Raw genomic sequence first — 13663 nt, 5'->3', positions numbered from 1 at the left:
GGTAAACAGGAGTGTATGATTATCCGTATCAGCAGTGCCTCCAGATGTAACCCTTATATATGATAATCCTACCGATATTTAGCAGAGTGCCTCCACCCAAACTTTTGTTCTAGGGTTTGTTAACCATAGAAAAGGGACTAGCTCGGGACAACCCTAAACCCAATGTTGTATTCTATCCATAGGTGAATGTCAAATTACCGGTTTCCCTTGGATTCATTCACAATTGGAACAATCATAGGTAAGTATCATGCACAGTAAACATTTATCTTTATACAAGCATATTTACTTTGTTTTAGTTTCTGTTTTAGTTAGGTATCATATACATCTACATACATGCACTTTTCAACCGTAGATATTGTATTCTTTAAAACATAGAACATTAAACTAAATAATATATATATATTTAAATTTAAACGCCAATATTCACAATAATCCCAATATTCCTGTAGTCTCTTAAAGTTATAATCCACAGTTAATGCTGACAGTCCTTATGTATATATATGCATATATATAACCAATGAATCTTTATCCCTTCTGTATTTGTATTATACTGTTGAATATATTTATATATATATATTTCCATAAGGCCAATAGACTTCCTTAGAAGAGGAAGGGCAATACTGATGCCATCAAATAGTAGAAGAGTGGCTACTATACTGTAAAACTCTATTTGTATCCAAAAGCAGGTTCTTTCCCTGGCTGAGTAATTGTATCCTTCTCAGACGAAAGTATCAAATCCTTAGACTAAGCACCTCCATGGAGTACTAATAGTCCCCTCTAGATGTCACTGCTCTCTCACTCTAAGGCTCCTTTTACTGAGGGGTTAGTTAATACCATGTCCCAGTCTTAATTGTGCAGAATTACTCGCAATCCTAAGTGATGTCATACAAAGTCTATAATGAGGAATCCTTTCTTTTTTTCTTTTTCAGTTTTTTTGTTTTACAGATCCCTTGCCCTCAAACTTCCTTGAAGATTTTGCCTTCAACTCTGGTAAGTATAGGTGAACATAACTAAGTCAATACGTTCACTATATTAATTAGTCCACTAAGAGTCCTTAATGCTAGTCTATTTCTCCTAGGGTACTATAGCAATTAAAGTATATACAGTATTTTACGATGGAGTCCTTAACTACTCATAGTGTTCTGTCCTTATAAAGTTATCTGTCTATGGAGAGTTATCATCTAGAGTAGTGAAGTGAGTGCAGTGAACGGTATAAATCACAGACCTTAGAAGTCTTCAGTCACAGCACCAGCTAGTGACCAATCGCTTTCTGGCTTGACTCCGTCCCTTGCTCTCCGATTGGGGGTGATAATGGCTGCTTACACCCTCCACGTTTTCAATTCACAGCTCTCCCCCGCTCTCAATTTTAGCTAGGAGGCTAACTTAACCGCTGATGATTGATAACGTGGGAGAGGGTATCTTACGTATACTCTGGTCACCCTTTGGCTGAACTTCTCTGGGCACCGCCTCTTGTTATCTGTGTAGCCGAATCTTCACGGGCTATCAACACTGTCTTCAGCGGCCCCTCCTTCATACACTCCCTCAGCCTGTCACTCTGCTGCTGGCGCCGCCTGCTCTTGTAGCCGCGCCTCCAGCTCTCCTCCCTTCAGTCTCTTCCCAGGCCAGTGTCTCCGGAGCCTGCGCCGCCTCTTTGGGTAGCCGCACCTCCGGCCTTCCTTACCGCTGACGCTCTCTTTCTCTGATGGCGCTGCCGTTTCCCCAGCCTGTGTCTCCGGAGCTGGCGCCGCCTCTTTGGGTAGCCGCGCCTCCGGCCTTCCTCCCCGCTGATGCTCCCTTTCTCTCTGCCGGCGCCGCCTCTTCCTGGGACCGCACCTCCCTCTCTCCTTCAGGCAGACGGGACCTCCGGTGGCTGCGACTGGACTCTTCAGTGGGACGTATCAGAGGGAGGTCTCTTCCTCTCCCTCTGGCGCTGCAATGTTTACAGCACAGCTCTTACTGTGCGGCGCAGAGGAGAGAGAGAAGTAGACTCCTCAGCGTCTCCCACACAACGAACCGATCTGTGCTAACTCTCCCCCTTTTATAAGGGCTGTGCAGTCCTCGTGAGCCTCAACTTGTTCCCGCTCACCGCGCGAGACACCCCTGGTCAGTTTCAATCGCGTGCTGTTTGTAGGGGGTATAGCCCAGTGTCAATGTAAAAACAGCCATTAATACTTCCACAGTTACCTCAGTTACCTACAAGCTCAGTATGAGGCATAATACCCAGTCCCCATATACCTCATTAATTATACATATATTTACACTTCATTCAAAATATCCCTATTTAATTAATAGAACATATACCACAGGGTCACACTTACAATCACAAATCTTCAATCTATTCTATATAAAGGAAACAAATTGGTGGATATTCCTGCGTATCAAGAGACTACACCACTTGCTGGGCATTACAATAAATATCTTAAGGGGAATTGATAAGTAATTGTTCAAACCAGGCGTAGGTAAGGCCATTATATACTGTGCTATATATTTAATATAATTCTTCAATGTTTGCTTGTACTGTAGATGTGAGTTTTGTTTTCTTTAATAAAAGTTGAGTTTTAATTATAACTAAGACTGCCCACAAAACATTAATTTGCAGGAATCTATGACCTGCAAACTTCCTTTGTTCTAGGGAATAGGATTGCCACCTAGCAACAGCAGGTGGGTTATGTAGTAAGCATCCTGATTTTCCTCTGGAAGGCAGGGAAGTGAAATTTTTTAAATCACTAACCTGCCGACACTAACAGTGAAGTTGCACCTGCCCAGCAGGTTAGGTTGTACACAGGTCACATGCACACTAGCAGCTGGCCGGGGCTAACACTCACTGAATCAGATTTTTAAAAGCTTACTGGTAGCAATCCTAATAACAAGAACACTGACTGAACCATTTATTTAGGCATACAGTACTGGTGAAGCTTGTGAAAGGCAAACCCTGAGAAGAAATAATATATATATATATATATATATATAAACCAAGAATATGGGCACAAGCGACCAATGGTGTCTATATTAAAGGAACGTAAAAAGATTTTTCATATATAAAAAAATGCATATTTATTTTACACGATTTAAAAAACAGTAATATACTTTAGTTTAAGAAAAAATACTCAAGCATAAAAATTCATATAAAATGGGCAAAAATTATGATTAAAAAGAAAAATAAATATAAAAGTACAAGGTACACATCGATTTGTAGTATATGTGTATAAAGTGCTTATCTTAGGTACAGGAGGTTGGTCTGGGAAAGATCATGGAATTACCAACGCGTTTCGTCCTTCAGGACTTCATCAAGGGTAGTGTGGTACTGGGACAGGGTTCATATTTATACCTCTGTCAATTAGAAGACTATGTGTGACATCACTTCCTCCCACAGTGATGCTTAGGGAGAACAATATTCTTAGTGTGATTCATATTTAAATAAATTGGATATGTGTGATATAAGTGTTTTAAAACAAAGCTAATCATTATCACCAAGTTACAAAACGAGTGGTTTGGTGAGTGTAATGGATTAATTGTTCACAAATGTGCTGGCAGCAAGTACTTCCGCCCCACTTCCTGTGGTATGACGGGCTCTTCTGCGCTTGCGCCCGCTTTTGTGTTCAGACTCAAGAGCGGGCGCAAGCGCAGAAGAGCCCGTCATACCACAGGAAGTGGGGCGGAAGTACTCATTGCCAGCACATTTGTGAACAATTAATCCATTACACTCACCAAACCACTCGTTTTGTAACTTGGTGATAATGATTAGCTTTGTTTAAAACACTTATATCACACATATCCAATTTATTTAAATATGAAACACATTAAGATTATTGTTCTCCCTAAGCATCACTGTGGGAGGAAGTGATGTCACACATAGTCTTCTAATTGACAGAGGTATAAATATGAGCCCTGTCCCAGTACCACACTACCCTTGATGAAGTCCTGAAGGACGAAACGCGTTGGTAATTCCATGATCTTTCCCAGACCAACCTCCTGTACCTAAGATAAGCACTTTATACACATATACTACAAATCGATGTGTACCTTGTACTTTTATATTTATTTTTCTTTTTAATCATAATTTTTGCCCATTTTATATGAATTTTTATGCTTGAGTATTTTTTCTTAAACTAAAGTATATTACTGTTTTTTAAATTGTGTAAAATAAATATGCATATTTTTGTATATGAAAAATCTTTTTACGTTCCTTTAATATAGACACCATTGGTCGCTTGTGCCCATATTCTTGGTTTTTATAACACTATTTACAGCAGCTTACCACTGCTGTTTTTATTTAGGGGCCTGCTGACACCCTTTGTACCAAGGGAGTGTAACTTTGGACATACATTGTACATATTTGTGAAGGTTAACTTACCATAAGTGGCGCTATTTTTCTTTTTTATTGCATATATATATATATATATATATATATACACTGTATATATAAATATATATTCACTCTTTTAACTCTGGTTATATTTGCACTGTATAATATATATATATATATATATATATATAAGCAGAACAAGAAATGGAAGTTAGAACAACTTTCTTATAATTTTAGACAATAGCAGTTGGAATAACAATAAGTGTACACAACTAGAGAATAAAGTCTTTTGTGTGAAATGACTTTTTCGGCTATATTTGTCTTGTTTTCCAGAAATGGATGGCAAAACAATATTATAAAGAAACCTTTGTTTTGCAAGTAAACAAACAGAAAAAAAAAATTGAGGCTTCTCAATTTCTAGGGTCCTCTGTAGCCAGACTCTGTAATATTCATGTCAGTAGAGAGAGCACCATGTTCCGTCAAACTCAATCTGACAGGTCGACACGCCCCTAAATATGCAAATTCTGCCCCTAAACACACCCCTAACCACACCCCCGACACGCCCACTGTTCAGCCCCTTCTGATGTTGTTTTATATAAAATAAGCTTACAAATGAGTTATAAGCGGTGTTTAATCATTGAAAAGCCTCCTGTGTATTAACTCTTAGATGTTGCATCAATGTATATTATTTCCAATTGATTTGTGTGTTGTTAACGCTTAGTTGCAACAGTAAATGTTATTTCCAATTGATTTATTAAATAAGCATGCAAGCTATGAATGCTGTTTATTAAATTCGAGTGTGATATCTATAAAAGTGTATTCTGCTATGCCTGCGAACAAAAGAAGCTAACCGAAAAAAGCATATAAAGCAGAAAAAGAAAGAAAAAAGCAGCTGTAGGCCTGACACACATAGTGCTTTCAGTTTCACAAAAGTTATAGAGCCACAAATCTACACTCTAGGGGCTGTCTTTATTATTATTATTATTATTGTTATCATTTATATGGCGCACACAGGGGTTCCAAAGCGCCTAACAAAGAACATAAACAAATGAGCACAGCAAGAAAATGACTTACAGTACAAGACAATGTAGGACAAATACATGGTATATAAACATTGTTGCATCAGGGGACAGAACACTGAAAATAATTTGTATCTCAGATGTTATAAATAGTTTTTGCATGCATTTTCTATACATGGATTTATGCATGTTGTGTCTTACCCAGTGGATAAATATATATAAAAAAAAACAAATGTTTGTTTAGTAACAGGAACAATTTATTTAGTCTTTTTCCTATTACAGTCATAGTTACAGGTGGAATAGTGTATATAAGATATAAGAATGTTATGCAGGCTGCACTCCGTACAGATATTTGTTCCTGGCAATCTTCTTCAACATTTCGATTTAATTCTCATGTTTCATTTTTTGTTTAAATATTAAATTTACAAACACCCAAAGAACTTAAGACCCTATACCAGGACTGTTTGACCAGCTTTTACACTGAAAAGCCTAGAAGTTTCTCATTGCCTGGTGCATACTTGCCTACCTGCCCCTCTCCATGAGGGAGAAAATGCTCTGTTCCTGGACTTTCCTGGTAATGTATGATTGCCATCACCTGTGCTGAAACATCTTTCTTATCAATTAACCATCTCACCACAGGTGCCGGCAATCATACATTACCAGGAAAGTCCAGGAACAGAGCATTTTCTCCCTCATGGAGAGGGGCAGGTAGGCAAGTATGGCCTGTTGCCAGGTTTGTGTACTTGCAGACTAAGGGGTATATGCAATTGCGGTCGAATTCCCTAAAATGTCGAAAAACTGGACATTTTCGCCCCCCAAAAAAAATTCGACAATGCAATTCAGTACTTTTCGTAAAAAAAAATGGACTTTCAAAATTCGACTTTTTGAAATTCGACATTTGTCAAATTCGACATTTCTGTAATGGTACAAATGCGGCAATTCGACAAAAGTATATTCAATTGAAGATTGTAAATTCGACAACAGTGCTTTTAGACAGTAAATTCGTCATTTTCAATCCGCCACACTTTGCTGGGGGAATCTAATAAAAAAATATAAAAACATGTTTTTTTGTGTTTTTTTTTTATTGGTACTAGCATATCTATTTATATTAGAAGGGATTAGGAACTTGGTTTGTCTATTTTGGAGGCACAAGTATTATTTATATATTTTTAAAAATATTTTTTTTTATTTTTTATTTTTTTTAAATGGAATGGTAAAAATCAGAAAAAAAATGTGTGGGGTCCCCCCTCCTAAGAATAACCAGCCTCGGGCTCTTCAAGCCGGTCCTGGTTCTAAAAATTTGGTGGGAAAACTGACAGGAGATCCCCCGTATTTCTAAAACCAGCACCGGGCTCTGCTCCTGGTGCAAAAAATATGGGGGACAAAAAGCGTAGGGGTCCCCCGTATTTTTTACACCAGCACCGGGCTCCACTAGCTGGACAGATAATGCCACAGCCGGGGGTCAGTTTTATACAGTGCCCTGCGGCCGTGGCATTAAATATCCAACTAGTCACCCCTGGCCGGGGTACCCTGGAGGAGTGGGGATCCCTTCAATCAAGGGGTCCCCCCCCGGCCACCCAAGGGCCAGGGGTGAAGCCCGAGGCTGCCCCCCCCATCCAAGGGCTGCGGATGGGGGGCTGATAGCCTTGAGTAAAATGATTGAATATTGTTTTTCCCAGAAGAACTACAAGTCCCAGCAAGTCTCCCCCGCAAGCTGGTACTTGGAGAACCACAAGTACCAGCATGCGGGTGGAAAAACGGGCCCGCTGGTACCTGTAGTTCTACTGAAAAAAAAAACCCAAATAAAAACAGGAGACACACACCGTGAAAGTAAAACTTTATTTCAGACATGCCGACACATACAAACTTACCTATGTTGACCCGCCGACTGCCACGTCTCCTGATCCGACGATCCGGGGTACCTGTGAATAAAATCCAGTGTCCTGAGTTTTGTAATCCACGTACTTGGCAAAACAAAAAAACGAATACTCGGACCACACGGACTGAAAGGGGTCCCATGTTTACACATGGGACCCCTTTCCCCGAATGCAGAGAGACCCCCCGTGACTGCTGTCACAGAAAGGACCCTTCAGCCAATCAGGAAGCGCCACTTCGTGGATGTGAAGAGACACGACATTTCCCCTGATGTTCCATGGGCGACCTACTTGTGATGTGGACCTGAACCTCCGCCATGTTGCAGACAACCCCGCTCAGGTGAGATGTATTGCCCAAAACTCCCTCTTATCCAAAGTCACCCTGGCGTGTCCCAAGTGTAGCCCTCCGGCATTTGCAAAACTGCACATCCAATCATGCCCTGACAGCAATGCTTACGCTGCGTCAGGGAATGTTTGGATGTGTAGTTACTGATAATGTTGATATTATCTTAAACCATAAAGCTATACCTTTAAACACAGCCTTACCATGGAGCTGCTGCGGTCGCTAGCTCACGCTACGTACTTCGTACGCTATTTGCGCACAGGGTCCCGTACCGTATACGCACTCAGCGTACAAACGCCGCACTGTGGGTACAAAGCACACACAGCGTGCGCACACACAATTAATACACCTTAAAACTAGGGATGAGCGGGTTCGGTTCCTCGGAATCCGAACCCGCCCGAACTTCATGTTTTTTTACACGGGGCCGAGCGACTCGGATCTTCCCGCCTTGCTCGGTTAACCCGAGCGCGCCCGAACGTCATCATCCCGCTGTCAGATTCTCGCGAGGCTCGGATTCTATCGCGAGACTCGGATTCTATATAAGGAGCCGCGCGTCGCCGCCATTTTCACACGTGCATTGAGATTCATAGTGAGAGGACGTGGCTGGCGTCCTCTCCGTTTATAGAGAAGAGAGTGAGACAGTAGAGAGAGACACAGTAGTAATTTTGGGGAGCATTAGGAGGAGTACTAGTTACTTGCTGAAGTGATAGATAGTGTGACTGTATATTATCTGACTTGTGGGGGAGACACTGACAGTGGGGAGCAGTTAGAGTCTGAGAGCAGGACTCAGGAGTACATATAACGTACAGTGCACACTTTTGCTGCCAGAGTGCCACACTGCCATTGTGACCACACTGACCACCAGTATAATATATATTGTGATTGTCTGCTTAGGAGTACTACTTGCAAGTTGCTGATAGTGTGACCAGTGACCTGACCACCAGTCACCACCAGTTTAATATATATATATATATATATATATAATTGTATATAATATATATATAATATTGTATACCACCTACCCGTGGTTTTTTTTTTTCTTTCTTCTTTATACATACTACTATAGTAGCTTACTGTAGCAGTCTGCGGTGCTGCTGAGCTGACTGTGTCCAGCAGGTCCGTCATCAGTCATTACATAATAAATATATATACCTGTCCGGCTGCAGTACTAGTGATATTATATATATACATATTGATTTCATCTCATTATCATCCAGTCTATATTAGCAGCAGACACAGTACGGTAGTCCACGGCTGTAGCTACCTCTGTGTCGGCAGTCGCTCGTCCATCCATAATTGTATACCACCTACCCTTTTTTTTTTTTTTTTTCTTCTTCTTTATACATACTACTATAGTAGCTTACTGTAGCAGTCTGCGGTGCTGCTGAGCTGACAGTGTCCAGCAGGTCCATCATCAGTCATTACATAATAAATATATATACCTGTCCGGCTGCAGTACTAGTGATATTATATATATATATATATATTGATTTCATCTCATTATCATCCAGTCTATATTAGCAGCAGACACAGTACGGTAGTCCACGGCTGTAGCTACCTCTGTGTCGGCAGTCGCTCGTCCATCCATAATTGTATACCACCTACCCGTGGTTTTTTTTTTTTCTTTCTTCTTTATACATACTACTATAGTAGCTTACTGTAGCAGTCTGCGGTGCTGCTGAGCTGACAGTGTCCAGCAGGTCCGTCATCAGTCATTACATAATAAATATATATACCTGTCCGGCTGCAGTACTAGTGATATTATATATATATATATTGATTTCATCTCATTATCATCCAGTCTATATTAGCAGCAGACACAGTACGGTAGTCCACGGCTGTAGCTACCTCTGTGTCGGCAGTCGCTCGTCCATCCATAATTGTATACCACCTACCCGTGGGTTTTTTTTTTCTTTCTTCTTTATACATACTACTATAGTAGCTTACTGTAGCAGTCTGCGGTGCTGCTGAGCTGACAGTGTCCAGCAGGTCCGTCATCAGTCATTACATAATAAATATATATACCTGTCCGGCTGCAGTACTAGTGATATTATATATATATATATATATTGATTTCATCTCATTATCATCCAGTCTATATTAGCAGCAGACACAGTACGGTAGTCCACGGCTGTAGCTACCTCTGTGTCGGCAGTCGCTCGTCCATCCATAATTGTATACCACCTACCCGTGGTTTTTTTTTTTCTTTCTTCTTGATACATACTACTATAGTAGCTTACTGTAGCAGTCTGCTGTGCTGCTGAGCTGACAGTGTCCAGCAGGTCCGTCATCAGTCATTACATAATAAATATATATACCTGTCCGGCTGCAGTACTAGTGATATTATATATATATATATATTAATTTCATCTCATTATCATCCAGTCTATATTAGCAGCAGACACAGTACGGTAGTCCACGGCTGTAGCTACCTCTGTGTTGGCAGTCGCTGGTCCATCCATAAGTATACTAGTATCCATCCATCTCCATTGTTTACCTGAGGTGCCTTTTAGTTGTGCCTATTAAAATATGGAGAACAAAAATGTTGAGGTTCCAAAATTAGGGAAAGATCAAGATCCACTTCCACCTCGTGCTGAAGCTGCTGCCACTAGTCATGGCCGAGACGATGAAATGCCAGCAACGTCGTCTGCCAAGGCCGATGCCCAATGTCATAGTACAGAGCATGTAAAATCCAAAACACCAAATATCAGTAAAAAAAGGACTCCAAAATCTAAAATAAAATTGTCGGAGGAGAAGCGTAAACTTGCCAATATGCCATTTACCACACGGAGTGGCAAGGAACGGCTGAGGCCCTGGCCTATGTTCATGGCTAGTGGTTCAGCTTCACATGAGGATGGAAGCACTCAGCCTCTCGCTAGAAAACTGAAAAGACTCAAGCTGGCAAAAGCACCGCAAAGAACTGTGCGTTCTTCGAAATCCCAAATCCACAAGGAGAGTCCAATTGTGTCGGTTGCGATGCCTGACCTTCCCAACACTGGACGTGAAGAGCATGCGCCTTCCACCATTTGCACGCCCCCTGCAAGTGCTGGAAGGAGCACCCGCAGTCCAGTTCCTGATAGTCAGATTGAAGATGTCAGTGTTGAAGTACACCAGGATGAGGAGGATATGGGTGTTGCTGGCGCTGGGGAGGAAATTGACAAGGAGGATTCTGATGGTGAGGTGGTTTGTTTAAGTCAGGCACCCGGGGAGACACCTGTTGTCCGTGGGAGGAATAGGGCCGTTGACATGCCTGGTGAAAATACCAAAAAAATCAGCTCTTCGGTGTGGAAGTATTTCACCAGAAATGCGGACAACATTTGTCAAGCCGTGTGTTGCCTTTGTCAAGCTGTAATAAGTAGGGGTAAGGATGTTAACCACCTCGGAACATCCTCCCTTATACGTCACCTGCAGCGCATTCATAATAAGTCAGTGACAAGTTCAAAAACTTTGGGCGACAGCGGAAGCAGTCCACTGACCAGTAAATCCCTTCCTCTTGTAACCAAGCTCACGCAAACCACCCCACCAACTCCCTCAGTGTCAATTTCCTCCTTCCCCAGGAATGCCAATAGTCCTGCATGCCATGTCACTGGCAATTCTGACGAGTCCTCTCCTGCCTGGGATTCCTCCGATGCATCCTTGCGTGTAACGCCTACTGCTGCTGGCGCTGCTGTTGTTGCTGCTGGGAGTCGATGGTCATCCCAGAGGGGAAGTCGTAAGCCCACTTTTACTACTTCCACCAAGCAATTGACTGTCCAACAGTCCTTTGCGAGGAAGATGAAATATCACAGCAGTCATCCTGTTGCAAAGCGGATAACTGAGGCCTTGACAACTATGTTGGTGTTAGACGTGCGTCCGGTATCCGCCGTTAGTTCACAGGGAACTAGACAATTTCTTGAGGCAGTGTGCCCCCGTTACCAAATACCATCTAGGTTCCACTTCTCTAGGCAGGCGATACCGAGAATGTACACGGACGTCAGAAAAAGACTCACCAGTGTCCTAAAAAATGCAGTTGTACCCAATGTCCACTTAACCACGGACATGTGGACAAGTGGAGCAGGGCAGGGTCAGGACTATATGACTGTGACAGCCCACTGGGTAGATGTATGGACTCCCGCCGCAAGAACAGCAGCGGCGGCACCAGTAGCAGCATCTCGCAAACGCCAACTCTTTCCTAGGCAGGCTACGCTTTGTATCACCAGTTTCCAGAATACGCACACAGCTGAAAACCTTTCACGGCAACTGAGGAAGATCATCGCGGAATGGCTTACCCCAATTGGACTCTCCTGTGGATTTGTGGCATCGGACAACGCCAGCAATATTGTGTGTGCATTAAATATGGGCAAATTCCAGCACGTCCCATGTTTTGCACATACCTTGAATTTGGTGGTGCAGAATTTTTTAAAAAACGACAGGGGCGTGCAAGAGATGCTGTCGGTGGCCAGAAGAATTGCGGGACACTTTCGGCGTACAGGCACCACGTACAGAAGACTGGAGCAACACCAAAAACGCCTGAACCTGCCCTGCCATCATCTGAAGCAAGAAGTGGTAACGAGGTGGAATTCAACCCTCTATATGCTTCAGAGGTTGGAGGAGCAGCAAAAGGCCATTCAAGCCTATACAATTGAGCACGATATAGGAGGTGGAATGTACCTGTCTCAAGCGCAGTGGAGAATGATTTCAACGTTGTGCAAGGTTCTGCAACCTTTTGAACTTGCCACACGTGAAGTCAGTTCAGACACTGCCAGCCTGAGTCAGGTCATTCCCCTCATCAGGCTTTTGCAGAAGAAGCTGGAGGCATTGAAGGAGGAGCTAAAAGGGAGCGATTCCGCTAGGCATGTGGGACTTGTGGATGGAGCCCTTAATTCGCTTAACAAGGATTCACGGGTGGTCAATCTGTTGAAATCAGAGCACTACATTTTGGCCACCGTGCTCGATCCTAGATTTAAAACCTACCTTGGATCTCTCTTTCCGGCAGACACAAGTCTGCTGGGGTTCAAAGACCTGCTGGTGACAAAATTGTCAAGTCAAGCGGAACGCGACCTGTCAACATCTCCTCCTTCACATTCTCCCGCAACTGGGGGTGCGAGGAAAAGGCTCAGAATTCCGAGCCCACCCGCTGGCGGTGATGCAGGGCAGTCTGGAGCGACTGCTGATGCTGACATCTGGTCCGGACTGAAGGACCTGACAACGATTACGGACATGTCGTCTACTGTCACTGCATATGATTCTCTCACCATTGAAAGAATGGTGGAGGATTATATGAGTGACAGCATCCAAGTAGGCACGTCAGACAGTCCGTACTTATACTGGCAGGAAAAAGAGGCAATTTGGAGGCCCTTGCGCAAACTGGCTTTATTCTACCTAAGTTGCCCTCCCACAAGTGTGTACTCCGAAAGAGTGTTTAGTGCCGCCGCTCACCTTGTCAGCAATCTGCGTACGAGGTTACTTCCAGAAAATGTGGAGAAGATGATGTTCATTAAAATGAATTATAATCAATTCCTCCGTGGAGACATTGACCAGCAGCAATTGCCTCCACAAAGTACACAGGGAGCTGAGATGGTGGATTCCAGTGGGGACGAATTGATAATCTGTGAGGAGCGGGATGTACACGGTGATATATCGGAGGATGATGATGAGGTGGACATCTTGCCTCTGTAGAGCCAGTTTGTGCAAGGAGAGATTAATTGCTTCTTTTTCGGTGGGGGTCCAAACCAACCCGTCATTTCAGTCACAGTCGTGTGGCAGACCCTGTCACTGAAATGATGGGTTGGTTAAAGTGTGCATGTCCTGTTTATACAACATAAGGGTGGGTGGGAGGGCCCAAGGACAATTCCATCTTGCACCTCTTTTTTCTTTCATTTTTATTTGCGTCATGTGCTGTTTGGGGAGTGTTTTTTGGAAGGGCCATCCTGCGTGACACTGCAGTGCCACTCCTAGATGGGCCAGGTGTTTGTGTCGGCCACTAGGGTCGCTTATCTTACTCACACAGCTACCTCATTGCGCCTCTTTTTTTCTTCTTTGCGTCATGTGCTGTTTGGGGAGTATTTTTTGGAAGGGCCATCCTGCGTGACACTGCAGTGCCACTCCTAGATGGGCCAGGTGTTTGTGTCGGCCACTAGGG

Source organism: Pseudophryne corroboree, chromosome 3 (assembly GCF_028390025.1).
Source record: "Pseudophryne corroboree isolate aPseCor3 chromosome 3, aPseCor3.hap2, whole genome shotgun sequence".
Classification (NCBI taxonomy): domain Eukaryota; kingdom Metazoa; phylum Chordata; class Amphibia; order Anura; family Myobatrachidae; genus Pseudophryne; species Pseudophryne corroboree.
The sequence above is the reverse complement of the archived record's forward strand: the minus strand, read 5'-3'. Positions refer to the sequence as shown.